This window comes from Salvelinus alpinus, chromosome 35 (genome assembly GCF_045679555.1).
Source record: "Salvelinus alpinus chromosome 35, SLU_Salpinus.1, whole genome shotgun sequence".
Classification (NCBI taxonomy): Eukaryota; Metazoa; Chordata; class Actinopteri; order Salmoniformes; family Salmonidae; genus Salvelinus; species Salvelinus alpinus.
Genome location: NC_092120.1, coordinates 21,503,201 through 21,525,477, shown reverse-complemented (window position 1 = coordinate 21,525,477; position 22,277 = coordinate 21,503,201).

The window sequence follows — 22,277 nt, the reverse complement described above, 5'->3', positions numbered from 1 at the left end:
CGACACGCACAAGGCAGCGCAACAGGAGAAAGAGGCAGCCCCAGAAATGTCTTGGGGGGGGCACACGGGGTGTGGTGTTAAGCCAGGTAGGAGACCTGAGCCAACTCCCCGTGCTTACCGTGGAGAGAGAGCGTCCGGGCAGGCACCGTGTTATGCAGAGATGCGCACGGTGTCCCCGGTGCGTGTGCATAGCCCGGTGCGGTACATTCCAGCACCTCGTATCGGCCGGGCTAGGGTGGGCATCGAGCCAGGTGCCAAAACCGGCTCTACGCATCTGGTCACCAGTGCGTCTCCTTGGGCCGGGGTACATGGCACCAGCCCTACGTATGGTGTCTCCCATACGTGTACATAGCCCAGTGCGGCTTACATAGCCCAGTGCGCACTGGCATGGCCACGGGGAGTATTCAGCCAGGTAGGGTTGGGCAGGCTCGGTGCTCGAGACCTGTAGTGCGCCTCCACGGTCCGGTCTATCCGGTGCCTTCTCCACGCACCAGTCCGCCTGTGGTAGCCCCTCGCACCAGCCCAGTACCACCAGTGTCAACACCACGCCACAGGCTTCCTGTGCGTCTCCAGAGCCCTGTGGGTCCTGTTCCTCCTCCCCGCACTCGCCCAGTGGTGCGTGTTCCCAGCCCGGTACCACCAGTTCCGGCACCACGCACCAGTTTTGATGTCTTCACTATTATTCTTCAATGTAGAAAATAGTAAAAATATACAAAACCCTTGAATGAGTAGGTGTTCTAAAACTTTGGACCGGTAGTGTATATCTCACTCTCTTGCTTAGGTCTTCATTATTGAAGATTGTCACGTTCTGACCTTTATTTCCTTTGTTTTGTCTTTATTTAGTATGGTCAGGGCGTGAGTTGGGGTGGGCAGTCTATGTTTGTATTTCTATGTTTTCCTATTTCTGTGTTTGGCCTGATATGGTTCTCAATCAGAGGCAGGTGTTTTGTGTTGTCTCTGATTGGGAACCATATTTAGGTAGCCTGTTTTGTGTTGGGTTTTGTGGGTGGTTGTCTTCAGTCTACAAAGTACAAAGATATTAATTTGATCAAAACTGTTCAACTATTGTCTTTCTCTCTCTTTGTGTTAACTACTCACCGGATTTTATGCACTGCAGTGCTAGCTAGCTGTAGCTTAATATTTCACTACTAGATTTATTCTCTGATCCTTTGATTTGGTGGACAACATGTCAGTTCATGCTGCAAGAGCTCTAATAGGTTGGAGTACATCCTCTGGAAGTTGTCATATTTACTCTGTAAGTCTATGGAAGGGGGTGTAAACCATGAGCCTCCTGGGTTTTGTATTGAAGTCAGTGTACCCAGAGAAGGACGGACGCTAGCTATCCTCCGGCTACACCATGGTGCTACCCTACAGAGTGCTGTTGAGGCTACTGTAGACCTTCATTGCAAAACAGTGTTTTAATAAATTATTTGGTAACATGTGAACATATTTAATACAGTTTTATCTAAAAATGATAACTCTTTAAATGTTTCACTATTTTATTTTTATGAAATTCACTGAGGAGGATTGTCCTCCCCTTCCTCCTCTGAGGAGCCTCCACTGCTTAAGTTGGTACATAGATATATTTACATTTAACAGTACTTTTTACAAAGCGACTGAACTCACCGGTTCCGGTGAGTTCTGCTGCTCATCAAGAATAACAAGATTTCAGTCTCCGGGGTATGGTTTGATGTGAGTGTGTTGTCAAACCCTGTCAGTTACTTATGTTTGTCCCTCTTGAGGCACCACTGCAACAACATAGCCAGTACCACCTCCTGAAAATAGTCAGAATTCATCTAAACTAAATCAAGAAATCAGTAATTAATTTTGATGTTTTTCCCGTGGAGATTTTAGTCGTGCAATTTTACATCTAGCTAAGATGTTTGGTGCGGTACTTCTCAAATAAAAACAATATGTGACGTGTTGTCTTATGTGAACAAGTCCGAGGCGCAGAGCACAGCCCATGAGACAGACCTGTCCACATTACACAGCATCTCAGAAGATAGAGAGCAATCACTGCAGCTGTTTCTCTGTGCATGACAATTCTCCCTAGGCATTGCCAACATGTGTTACTCGGCAAAAGGGGGCATGATTGTTGACATACTTGTATCCAACCCAACATTCAAGTGTAACCTTATTTCCTGACTTGCCCTTTTTTCCTAACCATCTTGCAAATCTCAGTTTTGGACTATACTGACTTTATGACCAAAATTATCCTATTTACACTTTTTGGTCATTTTTGACACTAGAATAAATGTTTCTGACTCACATCGATGTCACATAAGTCATTTTCAACCTCAGAAGTTGGTTCTTTGGTTCAGTTTCCCAACTTCTCAGTCAAGAAAAAACGTATTTGGGATCGGTGTCCCATCCACGGGACGGTTGAGCTAACGTAGACTAATGCGATTAGCATGAGGTTGTAAGTAACACGAACATTTCCCAGGACATAGACATATCTGATATTGGCAGAAGCTTACATTTTTGTTAATCTAACTGCACTGTCTAATTTACAGTAGCTATTACAGTGAATAATACCATGCTATTGTTTGAGGAGAGAGCACAATTTTGAAAATTAAAGTTATTAATAAACATATTAGGCACATTTGGGCAGTCTTGATACAACATTTTGAACAGAAACGCAATGGTTCATTGGATCAGTCTACAACTTTGCACATACACTTCTGCCATCTAGTGGCCAAAATCGAAATTTTACCTGGGCTGGAATAATACATTATGGCCCTTCTCTTGTATTTCAAATATGATGTTACAAAAAAAATACAAATGGACGGTTGGTTTTTTCTTGGTATTATCTTTTACTATATCTATTGTGTTATATTCTCCTACATTCCTTTCACATTTCCACAAACTTCAAAGTGTTTCCTTTCAAATGGTACCAAGAATATGCATATCCTTGCTTCAGGGCCTGAACTACAGGCAGTTAGATTTGGTTATGTCATTTTAGGCAAAAATTGAAAAAGCCCAGAACTGTATTTTACATCAGATCCTACCCTGTTGCTATCACTTGTGCGTTGATCTTGGTAGATCGGTTAGCATCTCTCTGCAGAGAGCCAAGTTCTTCCATCAAGATACTGGATGTGGATCAGTTTGACATTTGACATTTTCATTGTTTTCATTGTTATGCTTGTGTTGCAATCCATTTGGCCCAATTTGTTACAAGCAGATTGTCTTTACAATGAAATGGAAAATGTTATTGGCTTAAATTGATGGCTTTTTGCAAATCCAATCAGTTTTCCACGTTGATTCAACGTCATTACGTTGACTATTTGGTTGAAATGATGTGGAAAATTCGTTGTTTCAACCAGTTTTTGCCCAGTGGGAAGCTTGTTGAGTAATTTGTGTCCCAACACTCGGTTGGTGAGCAATAAAAGGCTCTCAGAGAAAACAGATCATTTCTAGTTGAACTCCAGAACAGAGGCTGTAAAGGGAATGTAAACTGAAGCAAGTAAGAAAAGAGAGAGACAGAAAAAAATCTAGCTCTCGTAAAAATAGAACATAAAAATACCAGAACAGTAGTGAAACATCTTTTCATTTTTCTTAATAAAACCCTTAAACAAGCCTGCGTTAATGGGTAAGGTTTCATAACACAGGTCCATTTAAATGTCTATGAGTCCTGTTAAATTGCTCTGGTCATATTTAGGATGCTTAACTGCTTGCCTCTCAGACCTGATCAATGGAAGTATTGGGTTTCCCCATAAGTAAATACCCCTGCATTTATAATGTGGGTGACACATTCTTGTGGGTGACCCATTTTGTCACCATAAACAACTATAACAAATCCATTCAGAAGCAGTATAATTGGTCAAATGGATGGTAGATCACTGGATCATAATTTGTTTTTTTCTCCATTGGTCTCTCCCAGGAGGAGCAAGTGGACTGTGGCAGAGAGACAGCGGGTGTGTGGAGGAATGGATCTGTCAATCTCTAGTTCACAAACAGCCCAGCAAGAAAACCAGAAAGAACTTGTGTCAACATAACAAAAGAATGCCCGTGGAAGTTCACATACTACATCCAATTACCACAGTTTATGTGTGCCTAGGTGGGAACGCTTCCCATTGCACAATACCTACACACGCACAGATGCCAAAAGAACACATGCCTCCATCCACCTTGGAGAAAGCAGTGGTGGCTGTATTTTCCCAGGGGCCACGATGATGGCATAGGCTAAGAGCTCCTGGTGGGTTTGGTATGAGCCATTAGCGAGGAGTGCATTCCAGAATTCCAGCCAGGCTGATCGGCAGTGGCTGCTCCTCCCGTCCCTCCAAGGCAATGCAACACTGCTGCCAGCAGGGTGCCCTCTGACGGGCACATCTCGTTTACATGGGGGGAGGTGGGGGAGAGATGGATAAAGAGAGGGATGGAGAGAGAAAGACAAATGGGGGATAGAGAGAGAGAGAGAGATAGAGATCAGTAGTATGGCCCTCCAATAGCAGTACGCTGAGGAGCTTTGCACGTAGGCCATATACGTCTAGTGTCTTCTTTCCGTGGCCCATAGAGATAGTGGTATGTGGGACCACGAATGATGAGAGGTCTAATGATGAGACAGAATAATGTGACAGCATATTGTGAAATGTCATTCGAATTGGCAATGAGTGATGTAGTTATGCGAGATGTCTTGCAACGAACAGAAGCATGATATCTGAACCATCCTCGCTATTACACAATACAAGGTCACATCCTGAAGAGGATAGACCAGAGGGCCTCTGAGGACTTTGAGATACGTTGTTAGCTATGATTATTTGGCTTGTCTCCCTGACCCCTGGGTGACCATTGTACTTACAGCTTGGAATTTCTATTCAGTGTTTAGTCTTCTCTCCACTTCTGCTGGAAGATGTTGCAATTTGCTACCTCAAATAAAACACCGCTCCAAACCCAAGGAACCATTGCCAAAGTTGCGACAAGCATTTCAGAATTATTCGAAAAATAACAGTAAACGAACTGACAAAATCATTGGAGCCATTCAGTTGTGTCAATAAAAGCGTGGATTTATAGACATGTCGATTTTACAACTCATTCCGTCCGAGGACCAACACTATCCACTTACTGCTGGTTGGCCACGTAAAATGGCTCAAGTGTTTATGCTATGCAGCCGGTGGCTTGTATCTGCTCTCAGTCACAACAGCTAAGGCATGACATGTTTGCCTGGAGGATTCTATGTCGGGTAAAGAAACCATTAACATCAACTTGTGGGAAGTATGGCAAGCAGGGCAGGGTATAAGAGATGCTGCATGTGTGTGTTTGTGTGTGTGCGTGCGTGAGTGTATGGGTGTTTGTACAAGTTACAATTGTCACATTAGAGCCCTGCTCAGATTGACAGCAAAGGATTTGTTTGGGTTTTTACAACATTACATTGCCGGAGTGCGTGCACACTGTATGGGAGTGAGTTTGCAAGTTACGAGAGGTGCGTTAAATCAAATCAGATCAAAGTTTATTGGTCGCATACACAATTTAGCGTGTGCAGCGAAATGCTTGTGTTACTAGCTCCTAACAGTTCAGCAGAAATGTCAAACAGTACGCAAAGAATAATCAAAAACTAGACACAAGAAATCAGGACTGAGAGCTCAGTGCTCAGTGACAGCAATGGATTGTTATTTTATTTTTTACAACATTCAGATTACACATGAAATGGGAAACATATGCAAGCAGATGTTTAGGTATTATCTTATATAATTTAGATTTCTTTCTTCTCCTTCAAAATTAGGTCACATTATTTTCCCCTTTCTTCATCTGACTGCATATAAAAAGAAAAGTACACAAGTAAAGGAGTAATCTATTGTGACTTTCTCTAATATGGAAAATGTTTTTCGTACTGAGGCAGATTCATAGCTCTTATTTACTGTACAATATACTGTTTATTTCCCTTGAAAAAAAAAATCGCTGTGAAGAGGGATAACTGCATGTTTTTACCTACACAAAAAAACATATTTTGCTCTTAGCCAATCATATTATGGGGTGTCTATTCGAGTTTGTGATGTCATGGAAGGGTTTGCAAGCGGTGGGAGAACGGTGAGACTGCAAAGGGGCTGTGGTTGTACTCGGGTGGGTGGGGGTGGGTGTGTGGGGGGGGGGTTCATCTTAGCCAGGCACTGGGTTGGATAAATAAACCCGGAAACATTAAAAACCCTTTGCCCCTTGTGCATTAGATTGTGTAAACATACATTTAGAAACTGCTTGTCCTGACACTGTGCTACACACTCTGACAATCATCTTCCTCCTCGACATTCACAAGTCACCCTTTATGTTGAGAGTGCCATGGGTCATATGTAAAGCAACACAATATTTATGTGCACACACACACACACACACACACACACACACACACACACACACACACACACACACACACACACACACACACACACACACACACACACACACACACACACACACACACACACACACACACACACACACACACACACACACACAGTTCTACTTGACTTCTCATAGAGATTAGGATTGCAGACTACGATTTTAAATTCTGGTTGATTTGCATTTAGGTCGCGGTTAATCAAAGGAATCTCAGAAGTGCCATATTTGAGTGCACAGAAGACGAAGTTACCACGGAGTACTTTTGAATAACTACCTGGGTGGGCAGAGAAAACCCTGCACATGGCAGCAGACAACACACAAAGGGATAATGTAATAGAGACAGGTACTAGATTAGGAAAGTTGTTCTGAGATTCTGCGTTAGTACTTACGTTTTACGGATGGATTAAAGCATTACACTCACACACACATGCACACACACACATGCACACACACACTACGAACTGAACAAATCAATAAATGATCTGTACTAGACCAAGATGTTATCCCTCCCCAGTGGGCATGGGTTGTCATTAGCAAACATTTCCTTAACAACATATCCAAGGCGTAAAAAAACAAACAACTGTTGTATGGTGTGGTCTCCCAGTTAACTAGGTTTACTGGAAACTCCATGTTATTGAAACCCAAAGGTCATAAATCCCATAGACTATGTACTTACTACCTGGATGAGTACGGACCATAGAATGTTGACAAACACAACACTTTTTCTCTACTTTTGAATTTGTTGGAGACTGTGTGTATTTACGTTTGCGTGTAAACACACGTACGTGTGTGTGCGTGTTTGTGTGTGTGAGAGTGTGTGTGTGTGTCCATGTGTGTGTATCCGTGGGTGCATATGACCTGCATTATCCCCTTTTCTTTGGTTACAGAGTCTTCCACGTTTTTCACTCACGATTGCAGCCCTGAGGCAGACAGCAGGGGTTCCAAACTTAGTTTCCTGTAAAAAATACCTCCGCACTCCACATCCTAATTAATCTGAAGGGCATGCCCAAGATCCCTATAAAATCATACAAGACTATACCAATTTCCTGGTAGCTTGCTCGCTACATGTGCTTCTTGTTCTTCAACATAACAGTTTCCTTCCCTGCAACCCATACCAGGGAAGATTTATGCCCCCTCTTTTTTTCCATTTTCCTCCGGAGTGATTTCGACATTACAGCACGATACCGAGAAATTGTATTTTCTGTCCACTTCACTCTGAAATAAAACATGGAGAATTCATGAAGAGCGACCATCAGACAAAGGTTGAAAACATGTGGCTCCCGCTGGTTTAATTAAGCAATAAGGCACGGGTGGGTGTGGTATATGGCCAATATAACATGGCTAAGGGCTGTTTTTAGGCACGAAGCATCGCGGAGTGCCTGGGCACGGCCCTTAGCTATGGTATATTGGCCATATACCACAAACCCCAGAGGTGCCTTATTGCTGTTATAAACTGGTTACCAATGTAATTAGAGGAGTACAAATAAAGGTTTTGTCATACCTGTGGTATACGGTCTGATATACCACAGCTGTCAACCAATCAGCATTCAGGGCTCGAAACACCCAGTTTATAATATCAAGTACATATCGAATAAGATTAAATCATGGGATAACATTGGCAGAGGCATTTCTGTGTGTGTTGTTTCTTTGCATGTATGTGTGTGTCTGTGATAATGTCTGTCTGTGTGTATGTATTGAGTTACGGAGGGCCAACAACAGCCTGGCTCTAAAATGTAAAGAAACATACACTGATTGCTCACATTGCTCCACCCTAACACTCAAAATCAGTCACAAAGCCATCTGTCTGAGACACAACAGATCCCTTATAACAGACACACACACTCACATGTACGCACGCACGCACGCACACACACGCACACACACGCACGCACACACACGCACGCACGCACGCACACACGCACGCACACACGCACACGCACAAACTCACACACACACACAAATAGTCAGACACACAGCCCACTGGGAACACCACGAGATTTCAACGTGAAGAATTGGGTAATATTTGGTTTGTACGTTGATCAATGACATTACAACCTATTTTCACCAACTCAAAAAGACAGCCAAAAGTTTGTTGAATTCCCAATGTGTTATCACTATGATTTCAGCAATTTAAAACATATCAAACTTAAAATGGGAATACAATGTGAGATATTGTGTTTATTTATACAACGACTTAACGTGTAATCATTGTGCTTCATCTAATAGCACAACCGAATGACCTGGATTGCAGATGAGATTACATTAAAGTACATGGTGCAAGTGATCAATGCCGTTGCAGATATTTATAGCATTTTGTGAATATTTCCACAGACCTTCGACCTTTGCATGCTATATTAAACATGCACACTTTCTATGATTACGTGAGAAGACATTTGTGTTACAGTAACTTCAAAATGTGTCCATGATCTGTTCTACATTTCAAGGTTGAATAAATACTGTTATATTAGTTTGTAAGATAGCCTTAACTGTCGGCTACTTACTGTGGTATTACAAAGGTAATATTGAGTTTGGTTGTATTTGGTTGACAATGCAATCAAATATCAACATTTAAAGGAGATGTTTCTATTGCTTAGATAGCTCTATCCGAGTGACTGGCTTAATCCTATTCGTCAACTGTCATTTTTGGTTGAGATGGAGAAGTGAGTCCAACATAACATTTGTTAACTTTTCGACAAGTTAATAGGCTATTTACTGTATTGCGAAAGTGATATTGAATACTGCTTGGTTGTCAACGCGTCCAAATATCAACATTTTGAAGGAGATGTATCGTCCGCTTGGATAGTTCCATTTGTGCCAATGACTTAGTCTGGCTTCAATTCCAGTATGTCTACAAATTAATAATTGATATGTTGGATTCACATAAACTTTAAATACAGTTTGATTTGATTTAGTCCTATTCTTAATTAAATTAGATTTTTGTTTGAGATGAAGACTTGAATCCAACATATTTATTATTAACTTATAAATTCCATTTGATATCAACCTAAGCTTGAAACGCTAGGCCTATATGTATTGTCTATTTTTAGTTTAATCCTGGGCTGAAAGGCTATAAAGGCCTAAGCAGCATCATTGATGTTACTGTATATGGTTGAACAAGTATGGTTACATTTCATTTGCTCTGTCAAACCTAGCCTTTGGAATGACTTTGACAGCAATAGTGAATCTATTAAGTGGAGATTTCTCTACAATCATTCTTACGATAGCACATACAGTTGAAGTCGGAAGTTTACATACACCTTTGCAAAATAGCTTTTGAAGCTTCTGATAGGCTAATTGACATAATTTGAGTCAATTGGAGGTGTACCTGTGGATGTATTTCAAGGCCTACCTTCAAACTCAGTGCGTCTTTGCTTGACATCATGGGAAAATCAAAAGAAATCAGCCAAGACCTAAGAAAAAAAATTGTAGACCTCCACAAGTCTGGTTCTTCCTTGGGAGCAATTTCCAAACGCCTGTAGGTACCACGTTCATCTGTACAAACAATAGTACGCAAGTACAAACAAGGATTTAATATCAGGAATTGTGAAAAACTGAGTTTAAATGTATTTGGCTAAGGTGCATGTAAACTTCTGACTTCAACTGTATGTTATTTATCACTCTCTAGGAGTTTGAAGGTCCAGCTACAAAGAGACCTTCCCACTCCCCTCCCCGCATACCAGTGGTGTACAGGCTGTCCTAATCTGTGACCCTGCACCTTCCCCCTCACTGGGTGTCTCCTGAACGACCAGGACATTTTTATTAGCCTTCTGACCAGCAGGCAGGAAAGGGAGAGCAGTTGCCGGACCTTAGCAACAGACTAGCCCGCGAGGAAACAACTGTTGTTCAGAGTTTTTACAGTGTGATTGATGAGGGGGCTGAAAGAGTATTGATAAGCAACTATTTGCGGGGGAAGGGGAGAGGGGACCCACAGAACAATGTCTGGGTTGGGCTCAAGGAGAGGAAGTGGACGTTTGCGGCAATAAACTTGTTTTGGCGTGAAATAAGTGTTTGTACACGTCTCCGTCGGTTCAACGGGTCGACATTATTTCTGCCTGAGTAAGCATGGTTGTACAATTGCGCATTTATTTGTAGTAGTTTATAATATAAACGTGCCTATATGTGCATTATAGACTATAGTATTTGTAGGCCAATCTATACTGAAATTAACAACCATTACCTACCAGCAAATGCACCGCTACACAGGCACCCCTACCCAGGGACCCTTACCCAGGCAAATACTAACATGATACAAGTCAGTATTTGATGTCCATTCATGTCTGAGGATGTCAGGAGATTACATGACAACTGGCCACTAGGGGCAACAGTGAGAGCTGTTACCTTCAAGTAGGCTTTGGTTTTACTAGGTCGTGGTGGACGGGGATGGCGGATGGGTGTGACTCTCTGCCTCATGTTGCATGTTTGAATGCAGCAACGTAAAGTTGTTTTTGAGATTTTAGTTTTAAGCCTAACCCAAACCTTAACCCTTACCTTAACCATTTAGAGTTAATGCCTAACCTTAAGAATATAGGAGTTAATGTCTAACCTTAAGAATTCGGAGGTAGTGCCTAAGCTTAACCTTGGAACGATACAGAAAAACACTTAGAAATGTGAAAAGAAATACAGTATTTTCCATGTACTCGCGGAAACATAAGTTGTTTTGTTTAGCATCTCAAATCTCAATCTGGGCGGTAGGTAGCCTTGCAGTTAAGAGTGCTGTGCCAATAACCGAAAGATCGCTGGTTTGACTCCCTGAGCCGACCAGGTGAAAAACCTGTAGCTGTGCCCGTGAGCAAGGCACTTAACCCTAATTTCTCCTGTAAATCAATCTGGATAAGAGCATCTAGTAAATGTAATATCAAATCAACACAGGGAAAATAGTCAGTCATGTGACTGGAAGTCCTCTCTGCATGCTGCCGCTCAGACAACGAAACATTTGACCCTATTGTGTTAGTTCAAATGTTATGATTCTTTGCTTCCAAGTGGTAAAAAGCGCTTTCGTCAAGTGAACAACAAGACCGATATTGGCTATGTTTTGGGATGGTTAGTGAAAGTTTTAGTCTAAACTGAATAGGTGGGTATTGTTTATAGTAGGCCTACTATTTGTTTACTTAAAGGGATACTTTGGGATTACAAACAGCAAATATGTTTCAGAACCAATAAACTTACCCCTGATATTTATTGGACTTTTATACAAGTATTCCCTCCCTTCTCAGCCAAATTCCCACCCCCATCTCCTACACACACACACACAAACACACACACGCACGTGCACACGCACACCGTCCACAGTGTATGCAATTCTAATGATGGATAGAAGATTAAAGGGTAGTTATGTTCTGTGTTAAGTACATGGGTAAGCTTAGTGTGACGGTGAGGGAGAGGAACACAGAGGGAGGAAATTGAGAACACTGCTTGATTAAAGAGCTCTGGAATATCTAACCTTTGACTGCACTAAGAGTCACTTTAACACAGTGCTGCCCAGACATCATATGACAATGCTATTCATGTGTATGAAGGGTACGCTGGGGAATGAGAGGTGTAGGGTGGGTGACGGGTCCTCAAATTTGAACTAGAAAATCCTCTATTTCATATCCCTGACACAGATATCTGGGAACGCTGCAGTAAAACCACGATCAGTTATTCTGCAGCGACTATTACTCCGCAGAGCGATAGGGCAGAGAAGGCAACAGGCAACACCTACACTGTGCTATAAAGGTAGACAATTTACACATGGGCTGAGACCTGGGAGAAACTCGTGGATACCATTTTTGTGTATCTGTGTCCAGTTTGAAGGAAGTTGCTAACTTGCGCTAGCCCAACTGCTAACTAGTTAGCATTTGCTCACAAAACGATGTCTAACTTCCTTCCTACTGGACACAGATATATAAAAAGGATATCTACGAGTTTATCTGACACTGGGGAAGTAAATAAAGAGCCTCATTGCCAAAATCCTGAAGTATCCCTTTAAGTTGTATACATTACTCTATGCAAAACCAACCTTTTAATCTTCAGGCCACATTTTCATGTCGTATTGTCATAGAAAGAACTACCAAAGACAAAGTGCGATGTTCAGGTAAGCCCAATTCTCCCATGTCTCAGCCGATGTGCAAATTGTCTACCTTTTTATAGCACAGTGTAGGTGTAGTATGTTGCCTTCTCTGCCCTGTCGTTCTGCAGAGTAATATTATACACAGAATAATTACTGCCAGTTTCCTTTAGTGGTTTTACTGTACCATTCCCAGATGTCTGAGTCAGGGATATGATGAAATAGAGGACTTCCAGGTCAAATTTGAGGACCCGTCACCCACCCTACACCTCTCATTCCCCAGCGTACCCTTCATACACATGAATAGCATTGGCATATGATGTCTGGGCAGGACTGTGTTAAAGTGACTCTTAGTGCAGTCAAAGGTTAGATATTCCAGAGCTCTTTAATCAAGCAGTGTTCTCAATTTCCTCCCTCTGTGTTCCTCTCCCTCACCTCTCACAATCACACTAAGCTTACCCATGTACTGTAACGCAGAACATAACATCCCTTTAATCTTCTGTCCCTCGTTAGAATTGAAAATACCTTGTGGCCGGTGTGTGTGTGTGTGCGCGTGCGTGTGTGTGCGCGTGTAAGAGATGGGCGTGGGAAGTTTGCTGAGAAGGGAGGGAATATTTGTATTACAGTCCAATAAATATCAGGGGTACGTTTATTGGTACTGAAGCATATTTGCCGTTTGTTGGGAAACACTAAACCAAGGAAGGTTCCTGGCAAAGTGGTAGGGTGGTGCTCTTTTCTGGGTTACAGAGAACGCGGAGGAAATTAATTCTGACATTAACAGGCTGCTATAGGAAGTGTTGTTGGATTAAATTAACATGGTACGGCCCGGGCGGCTGGTTGGTGAGGGGCTGGGGACAGGGGGTATCAGATTCAGGACGAATACGATTTGCCTGTGGTACTGTTGGTGCCAGTCGACAAGCAAGAGAATCCGAGCGAGAGAGCCTATTGGTGAACAGGAGATGGCTCAGAGCAAGAGAGGTGCGTTCCGTGTTGATGCAGCTGCAATCTCATTCACTATTTGAAAACGTTATTTAATTATGCCCTGGGCACAGGGTGCGTCATTGAATGGAGATGACAGAGTCGAAGAATGAATCACTGATGGACTGACGCCGAGACTCGTTGTTTTTGAGTGGAGGCGAAGAAGGGTATTGGAAGGTGTGGCGGACTGGTAGATATGACACCGGTTTTCCTGTGACTCCCTTATAAACTCTCAGCTCTTGGCGAGTTGAGGCATTATGTAAGGATTTGCCCAGGGGAGGGGAGATCAGTATGGGCACCTAGCTATTCCCTGCTGCTGGAGAAAAAACAATTCTGAAATGACATTCACTTTGTGAGAAGCCAGTGGTGTGATAAATCTCTATGGTGCCTTAGTGCCGACCCTGTTTGTCTGTAAACACCAGGTGCAGACTAACAGTCAAATGCTAACTTATGGGTCCTTTCCCAACAATGTAAAGTTAAATAAAAAAATAATGATATATTGAAATAGTGACACAGGGAATAAATACACGGTGAATAACAAATCACGATAACAAGTAAAAAAATACTGTAACACGGCTATATACTGTACAGTGAGTACCAGTAACATTACTGAGTCTTTGTAGGTAGGGGTAATGTGACTAGGCAACAGGATAGATAATAGACAGTAGTAGCAGTGTATGTGGTAAGTTTGGGTGTGTGTGTGTGTGTGTGTGTGCATGCGCATGTCTGTGCGTGTTATGTGTGTTAGGATGTCAGTGTAAGTATGTGTGAGTGTGTAGGTAGAGTCCAGTGTATGTGCATAGTCAGTGCAAGAGGGTCAATGCAGGTGGTTTGTGGTTTCGAGGATATAATACACTGTATAGCATATGTCAACAACATATGGAATGTCTCGTGGTTAGATGACTGGCAGGATGAATTGTCCTCTGGTGGATGAGTTGCTTTCTGGTTCTCTGGTGAATTTCCCAGAGCAGAACCTCGATTTCAATTTCAGTAGACAAATCCAAAACGAGACGAGGCTAATAAAGTGAGCATGCTAGCTCCTCAGACTCAGCATCACTTCATACAGATTAATATTAGCCTGCTGTTTGACAGCATCCCCAGAGGATAGAAGGTCAGTATCCTACAGTATCTCTCTTTCTCTCACACACACGCGAACGCACACACACACACACGCTCGCTCGCACGCACACACACATTCTCTCTCTGTCTGTCCGTCCGTCCGTCCGTCCGTCCGTCCGTCCGTCCGTCCCTCTCTCTCTCTCTCTCTCTCTCTCTCTCTCTCTCTCTCTCTCTCTCTCTCTCTCTCTCTCTCTCTCTCTCTCTCTCTCTCTCTCTCTCTCTCTCTCTCTCTCTCTCTCTGTGTCTCTCTGTACAAACTGTAATTGAAATAGATGAGAGACCAATGTGATTCAAATAGAAAAATACTGAGCTCCATTGTACTGTATCTTCTGTTTTATTTTTTATAGATCAATTTCATCTATTGAAATATTTTCAGTCTTTCGTTATTTTTCTTTGCTCTGCAGTTGAACGTGATGTAGCTAAAGGTCATTAGGGGGTGATATCTGTGCGATCTATTTGTCCAATTAGTAACAATAATTCCTCATATAGACATTCTCCATCACTTTGTGGAATCTCGAAGACTCGCCTAATTTTCCAGATGAAACATCTTGCATGAAACATCTGCAAGCCAGCTCTTCAAATATTGCCTGACAAAATATGACATTTCATTCCAGACTTACTGCTATTATTATGGTGTTTTATTTCAGACTCACTGCCATGATATTTTTATATGGGGGGGGGGGGGCATTAACCCCTATGATTCACGTGGTCTCCCTTACACCCTGTGACTAGGGGAGAAACAAACAAAAAAAATCCTTCTCCTTCTGAATCTTGAGGAAATAAGAAAGTGCTCTAGCTCCTTGTCCTTGAAGTAGGGTCACAAAAACCTGGAATGTTCAGGAAGGAAGTCACGGAAGCAAGGCTATCTGAAAGAGCCCCACTCATTCCCCCCCCCCCCCCCCTCTCCTCCTGCTCTCTGATAAAGGAGAGAGGAAGGGAGCACGGGCACAGGTGGTACCCCGTATGAGTGGGGCCATGGGGTGGGGGTTAGGAGGTTGGGTGGAGGGCGGGCGGGTGGGGGAAAGCGGTTTTGAGGCAGCCGTCTCCTCATGGCTGTCTCTCATCATGCCGTTGACCCCCCAGGAAGCTTTAGATGCCTGGCTGGGTTTATAATTCTCTTATCGAGGCTAATCTCAGAGATAAGGAAGGGGGGAGTTGAAAGTGTAAATGGAGCACCGTGGCCCTGGAATCCTGTTGCAGGCTCATTCTTTCTTTACCTGCCTCCTGTGAGATTTGTTAACTGTTTGTGTCTACAGCCCAGCTACCTCTGCTCAGTGAAGTGTGTCCCAGCAGTTTATTTGTGTGTGTGTGTGCATGTGTGTGTGTGTGTGTGAGAGAAAAAGAGAGAAAGACAGTGTGCAAAGGATGTGTGTGTGCGCATCTGTGTGTGAGAAATTGTTTTTAGTGGCGTGTGTTTGGGCGCATGTGTGTACGCATGTGTGTCTGTTTAGTGGGAGAGAAGAGTCCCCTCAGTCAGCTGGTTCTGAGGCTCAGTTCACTAACCCAAACCAACCCCATTAAGGGTCTGAACCCCGCCCTGTGCAACTGGGTCCTGGACTTCCTGACGGGCCGCCCCCAGGTGGTGAAGGTAGGAAACAACACCTCCACTTCGCTGATCCTCAACACAGGGGCCCCACAAGGATGCGTGCTCAGCCCCTTCCTGTACTCCCTGTTCACCCATGACTGCGGGGCCACGCATGCCTCCAACTCAATCATCAAGTTTCCAAACGACACAACAGTAGTAGGCCGGATTAACAACAATGACGAGACAGCCTACAGGGAGGAGGTGAGAGCCCTGGGAGTGTGGTGCCAGGAAAATAACCTTTCCCTCAACGTAAAAAAAACAAAGGACCTGGTCGTGGACTTCAGGAAACAGCAAAGGGAGTACCCCACTATCCATATTGACAGTAGTGGAGAAGGTGGAACGCTTCAAGTTCCTCAGCGTACATATCACTGACAAACTGAAATGGTCCACCAACACAGACAGGGTGGTGAAGGCGCAATATCATCTCTTCAACCTCAGGAGGCTGAAAAAATTTGGCTTGGCTCCTAAAACCCTCACAAACGTTTACAGATGCACAATTGAGAGCATCCTGTCAGGCTGTATCACCGCCTGGTATGGCAACTGCACCGCCCGCAACCGCAGGGCTCTCCAGAGGGTGGTGCGTTCTGCCCCATGCATCACCGGGGGCAAACTACCTGCCCTCCAGGACACCTACAGCACCCGATGTCACAGGAAGGCCAAAAAGATCATCAAGGACAACAACCACCCGAGCCACTGCCTGTTCACCCCGCTATCATCTAGAAGGCGAGGTCAGTACAGGTGCATCAAAGCTGGGACCGAGAGACTGGCCATCAGACTGTTAAACAGCCATCACTAGCACATTAGAGGCTGCTGCCCTATAGACATAGACTTGAAATCACTGGCCACTTAAATAATGGAACACTAGTCACTTTAATAATGTTTACATACTTTGCGTTACTCCTCTCACATGTATATACTGTGTTCTATTCCATTCTACAGTATTTTAGTCTATGCTGATCTGACATTGCTCGTCCAAAATATGTATATATTCTGAATTCCATTCCTTTACTTTCGATTTGTGTGTATTGTGTGTATTGTTGTGAAATTGTTAGATATTACTGCACTGTTGGAGCTAGAAACACAAGCATTTCGCTACACCCCCAATAACATCTGCTAAACGTGTATGTGACCAATAACATTTGATTTGATTTAGAGCCTCAGGATAGCACTGAGAAAATCTGGCCCAACCAAAGGATCACAAAGCAAAAAGCAAAATATATTACCTATTGGTAAGACACCACAAAAAAAATCTAAGTAATCGTCAATGCTATTTGGCTCTAGACAGACAGTACATGGTGGCAGACTATCTGACCACTGTGACTGATAGAAAACGTAGGAAACCACTGACTAGGTACAGACTCAGTGAGCACAGTCTGGCTATAGTGATCGGTCGTCACAGGTAAACCTGGCTGCCCAGAGAGGACACACTGTGCTCACTCTGCTCCAGTGGAGAGTTAGAGACAGAACTGCATTTCCTATTACACTGTGACAAATACTCAGACTTAAGAGAATCTTTCTTTCCTTATTATTACATACAAAGAATTTGAAACTATAATTAAAAAATAATTATTATTGGTTGAAAAGCCAAAATGTGCAGTTTTGGCGGCCAAATATGTGTCCTCCTGCCACAACCTGAGGGACAGCCAGTGAAAAGTGCAATTTAATGTCAATAATATTTCCCATTTTGGTTTTGTTTTGGCTTTCATACCATGTCATGTGGCTTCTCAGTCATGTTGAGACTGGTCTACTAGTATTGCTTAACTGTAGTATTGTTATTCTCATTAATATTGTTGCATTTCGCAGTAACACAAGCATTTCGCTACACCCGCAATTAGATCTGCTAAATATGTGTATGTGACCAACAACATTTGCCATGTCAATAAAGTCTAATGAATTGTATTGAGAAAGAGAGAGATACTGGTCACGTCCTGGGCTATATTTGATATCCTCTGGCTTCAGAACAACACCGGTGTTAATCATAGGTTCAGTGTCATGTTTGTATATTTTCAAAGATCACTGCTAAAAATGATGGTGGTCAGAGGGTATTGGAGCAGGGATTCAACTTGAGATGGAGGGAGAGAGAGAGGTAGAGGAAGGGGGAGAGAGGGAAAAAATATCTGAAGTTACAGCACCCTCTCCCAGGCATAAATCTTTGTCAGACGAAGCGGATGTAGCTACTGAGGGAAAGTGCTAATTGATCCACAGAAGTCAAGCGGTTCTGAATCAAACCAACAGATGTGTATATGATTCTGTCACCGACAGGGGCCCCATTTTGATGTAGTGTTCTCTCTCTTTACTGCAAACACAGGTCTCATGTTTCCTCCCATGTCTGTGTGATGAGGCTGTTGATCATCATTAAGCATTCCCTCCAGTATTCTACCGTTCTGTGATTGCAATTTTTCTTGCAAAAGCAACAATTCGCTGTGTATTATGTGAGGGCTTACAAATTGGACCAATCACCACGGTTTTTCTGCCTAAAACAGTTAAATCATCGCAATATTATCGCACAAAACTGACACATCACTGACCCATTAGCGCATAATATGGTTCAATCAAGCCACACTCCAGCAAACTTTTTCCCTCGTCAGCGCATTTTCGGAACAAATTGGACAAATCGGCGCATATTACCATGCAAAATCTCAGAATTGCCTCAGCAAAATCAAGCATTTTTGCCTGCAAATATCACATAAAATCCCTGCAAAATCCTGGAGGGACTGGTTAAGCTAGTTGTTACACAATCTTCCTGCCCTGGTGTGATTTTTCAGTGTAACCCGTTTCCCATGGCACATGGTTCTGAATCACTGACTGAGCCAGTCCATCACCGGACGACGTCGACACTAAATTGGTGGGTTCCTCTTTGGTAATTCATATTTAAAGATGTAATTTAGATGTTCCCGGTTTACGAGGCTTTAATAAGGTTCGATCCTCCCACACGCTGCATGAGTCATTCTCTCAAAACGGATATTTTATTGTTAACCTGATCCGACTGTTGTATTAACCTTTGTTTACATTTAACTAGTCCGTTTTAGATTTTTTTACTAGTGTGTGTAACTGATGCTGTCATCTCCGTATTTGAAAGGCTCTTCATTATTTTGGTTCTCAATGGCTGTTATCACTCGCAAGCTCTGTATGAGGGGGTGGATGTGTGAGTGTCAGGGAGTGTGGAAATGGTGTCACTGGAGCCTCCCATGTTCCTGTTTGGGCAATTATATCATGTGTACACTACTTACAAAACTCTCTTGGCGTTGTGGTATGCTAGTGTGTTCTAGTGTGTACTACTCACACAACTCTTTCACTGAGTTATATCTACTCACACAGCTCTCTCAATCTATCATAATAGCGTGTACTCCTGACAGTGTGGACTCTCTCACCGTCCTGTGTGTGTTTGTCCCTTAGCTCCCCTCTTTCCCGCCAGCGTTTAGCCTGGCCAGATTATAGACCTGGCCTGACCGTGGCATTTCTTGGTTATCACAAGAATAGAGTAATCGCGTGGCATGACAGGATTCTCCCCTCTAATTATCTCCTGGCAATTTTGACTGGGCCAGTTTTTCCCCCCCTCCTTTTATTTTTCTCTCTCTCTGCGGTTGCTGGCTCACTCCTTTCATCTCCGTTCCCACCTTATTCTGGGCCGGTGTGAATTTGAGGGTACGGCACACTCAATGACCAAATGAGACATCGTCAGAGCTGGGCTTTGACACGCCACTCTCATTATGTAATGAGACTTCAAACCCTCCTGTTCAGTCCTTGCAGGCATAGATGGGATGGACGATCCTCCATTCATCCCTAGTGATTCATATCTGACATGTCAAAGCAGACACCTTTCTAACCGGTAGCGAACGGGATCTCTCCTCTGAGTAGAACGTAGGTTACAGTAAAAGTGAACTTGTGAATGTAGAATTATTGATGTACTATCTGCATCTATAATTAACTTGCAATCTGTGTCATCTAAAGGCTTCCCAGGAGGTTTAGTTTTGAGGAATAAGCAGTATTTTGGGAGTAGAGCCACTATGTGTTGTGAGGAAAGGGATTTGAGGATGGGAAAGCAGAAAGGTGTTTCAGATTTAAGATGACTTTATTGGTCATTTGCAAGCGAAAGAAAGACACACATGCATGTTTTTGGAAAGGTGCGGGGGGTGGCTGCCACACTGGGTACCTGGGGAGCTGTTCTTTTGAAGGGTCAAGTGCCATCCTCAAGGGTGCAACTGTTGCTGGCTCGTCTCACTAACCGCTAGGCTACCGGACGCCCATATTAGTGACGCTCCCCACCCTGCTTACCTACAGACGGTCTTCCCATGACCAGTTTCCCCCCTGTCGTATACTGTACCTTCAAACTGATTGTTAGCTCGCTAGGTGTTCGGAGAGAGCGTGTGTTTGTACATGTACATCTGTGCGAGTCTCTGCGTGTGTGCGTACACGCGTATGTGTTCTTGGCGTCAAGTATGGTCAAGTATCTACATGTTTCCCAGGCTTTCAGGCCAAGCCTAGTCCCCGTAGCGAGACCCTTGGGGCCCCAACCCATTTTGAGCTCATACAGTATATGATGAGGCAATGCAGGACCCCGGGGAGGCTTGCAGAAGCAGGCACTCTTAGTCATAGTGAGTAGGACTCTCTCACACACACAGACACAGACTGGGGAAATGCCTCAGACTTACTGGCAGACTTTGGACTGGAATCCTCCTGTCCTTTTCTACCATCCATCCCAGCCAGATGTAGTATACTCTTTAGACCACACAGAGAGACGTGATCATTATGCGACCATGCCTGACACACGCCTCGAGACTCATAGCAAGAGCCTTTACCAGCCCTGTCTGTGCATTGCATTGAGGTCACTTCTGCTAAAGAAGTCCCATAATACTGATGCATGATCTATAATGCATTCCCCAGTTCTCCTGCTGATCAGCATGGACAGCCTGAGCTTGAGAGAGGGAGAGGAGGGGTGTGAAGAGGAAAGGAGAGGAGAAGGAGGAAGATGAGAGTAAATTAGAGGAGAGGAGAAGTTGGAGAGGAAAGAGGAGAGAAAATCTCTGCTGTTGTCTGTCCTCTGACAGGCGGCTTGAGGGACGTGTATCCCTCTCATTAGCTCAACGAGTCCCACGGGGGGCAGACTTAAATCAAATCTTTCCCCCTTCGGTCAGTCTGCAGCAGAGGGGCCTCTGCCCCACCTCACAGCACAGGCACATTCCAGCATAGCCCAGCCCAGCTCAAAGCAATGTAAAGCAGGGCCTGACTCTAACAGCCACAGCCACGACCACCAGACTGTCTCTCTTCATGTGACTGAAACCAGACTCAGTCCCTGCTCCCAGGAGGTAGGGGGGCGGGGGAGAGAGGGGAGAGAGGGGAGAGAGGCGAGAGAAGGAAGAGTGGGGAGGGGGGGGGGGGGGGGGGGCAGGCTTCTCAGAGGATCCCTGGGAGTCGCTGCCCTCCAACAAAATGCCACAATTAAGGAACTGCGTCCTGGATTACATCACAGTGGCCATTTGTAATTGTTGAGGAGTACAACGGGCCGGGTAGACAGACGCAGGAGGAAAAAGGGGTTGTTTCTCAGTGGTCCAATTGAATTCTTTGACCCCTGTGTGCATGCATTGTTTTTCTATGTCCGGGCTGATTACATGCCTAGATAAATACTGCTGCTGCAGCTTATTGTACGGTGTAGAGAGACGCAGTCTTTTTCTCTTTTGTATTGTACTCTCCCACCGAGGGCCTGTGCAGTGCACTGGGCGGTGTCTGACGACATGTCTTCCTCATATCCAAGGTCTTTTACCTTTGAGACCTTTGTACATCTGGTGCACAGAGGCTTTGTTAGACTCTCTCTCCGCGGTGACCTAGGCAGATGAGGATCTGCTCTGTTCTTAATCACATGTCCGTCTTTATAAGCCCCCTGTCTTATTACGGACACTTCACCGCTGTATTTAGGGGCTATAAATCATCTTTTGTAATATAGGTTCTGTTGGCTCAGAGTGGAGGGGGGCTGATATGAGGCTTGTCAGTTACATCCCAGGGGAGAGGGCAAACACAGCCCTGTCTTCTCTCTGGCCAGGGAAGGCATGGCGCGAGAGGGTGAGAGAGAGTGGGGAGGGAGATGGAGAGGAAAAGAGAGCGCTAGAACGAGAGCGAGACAGTCCTGTCTGTTTGTGACCAGGGGACAAGAGATTGGATCCTATATGATTAAAGAGCAGGTGGGGATATTAAGTTGTAGTTTACTATATCATAATTGATTAT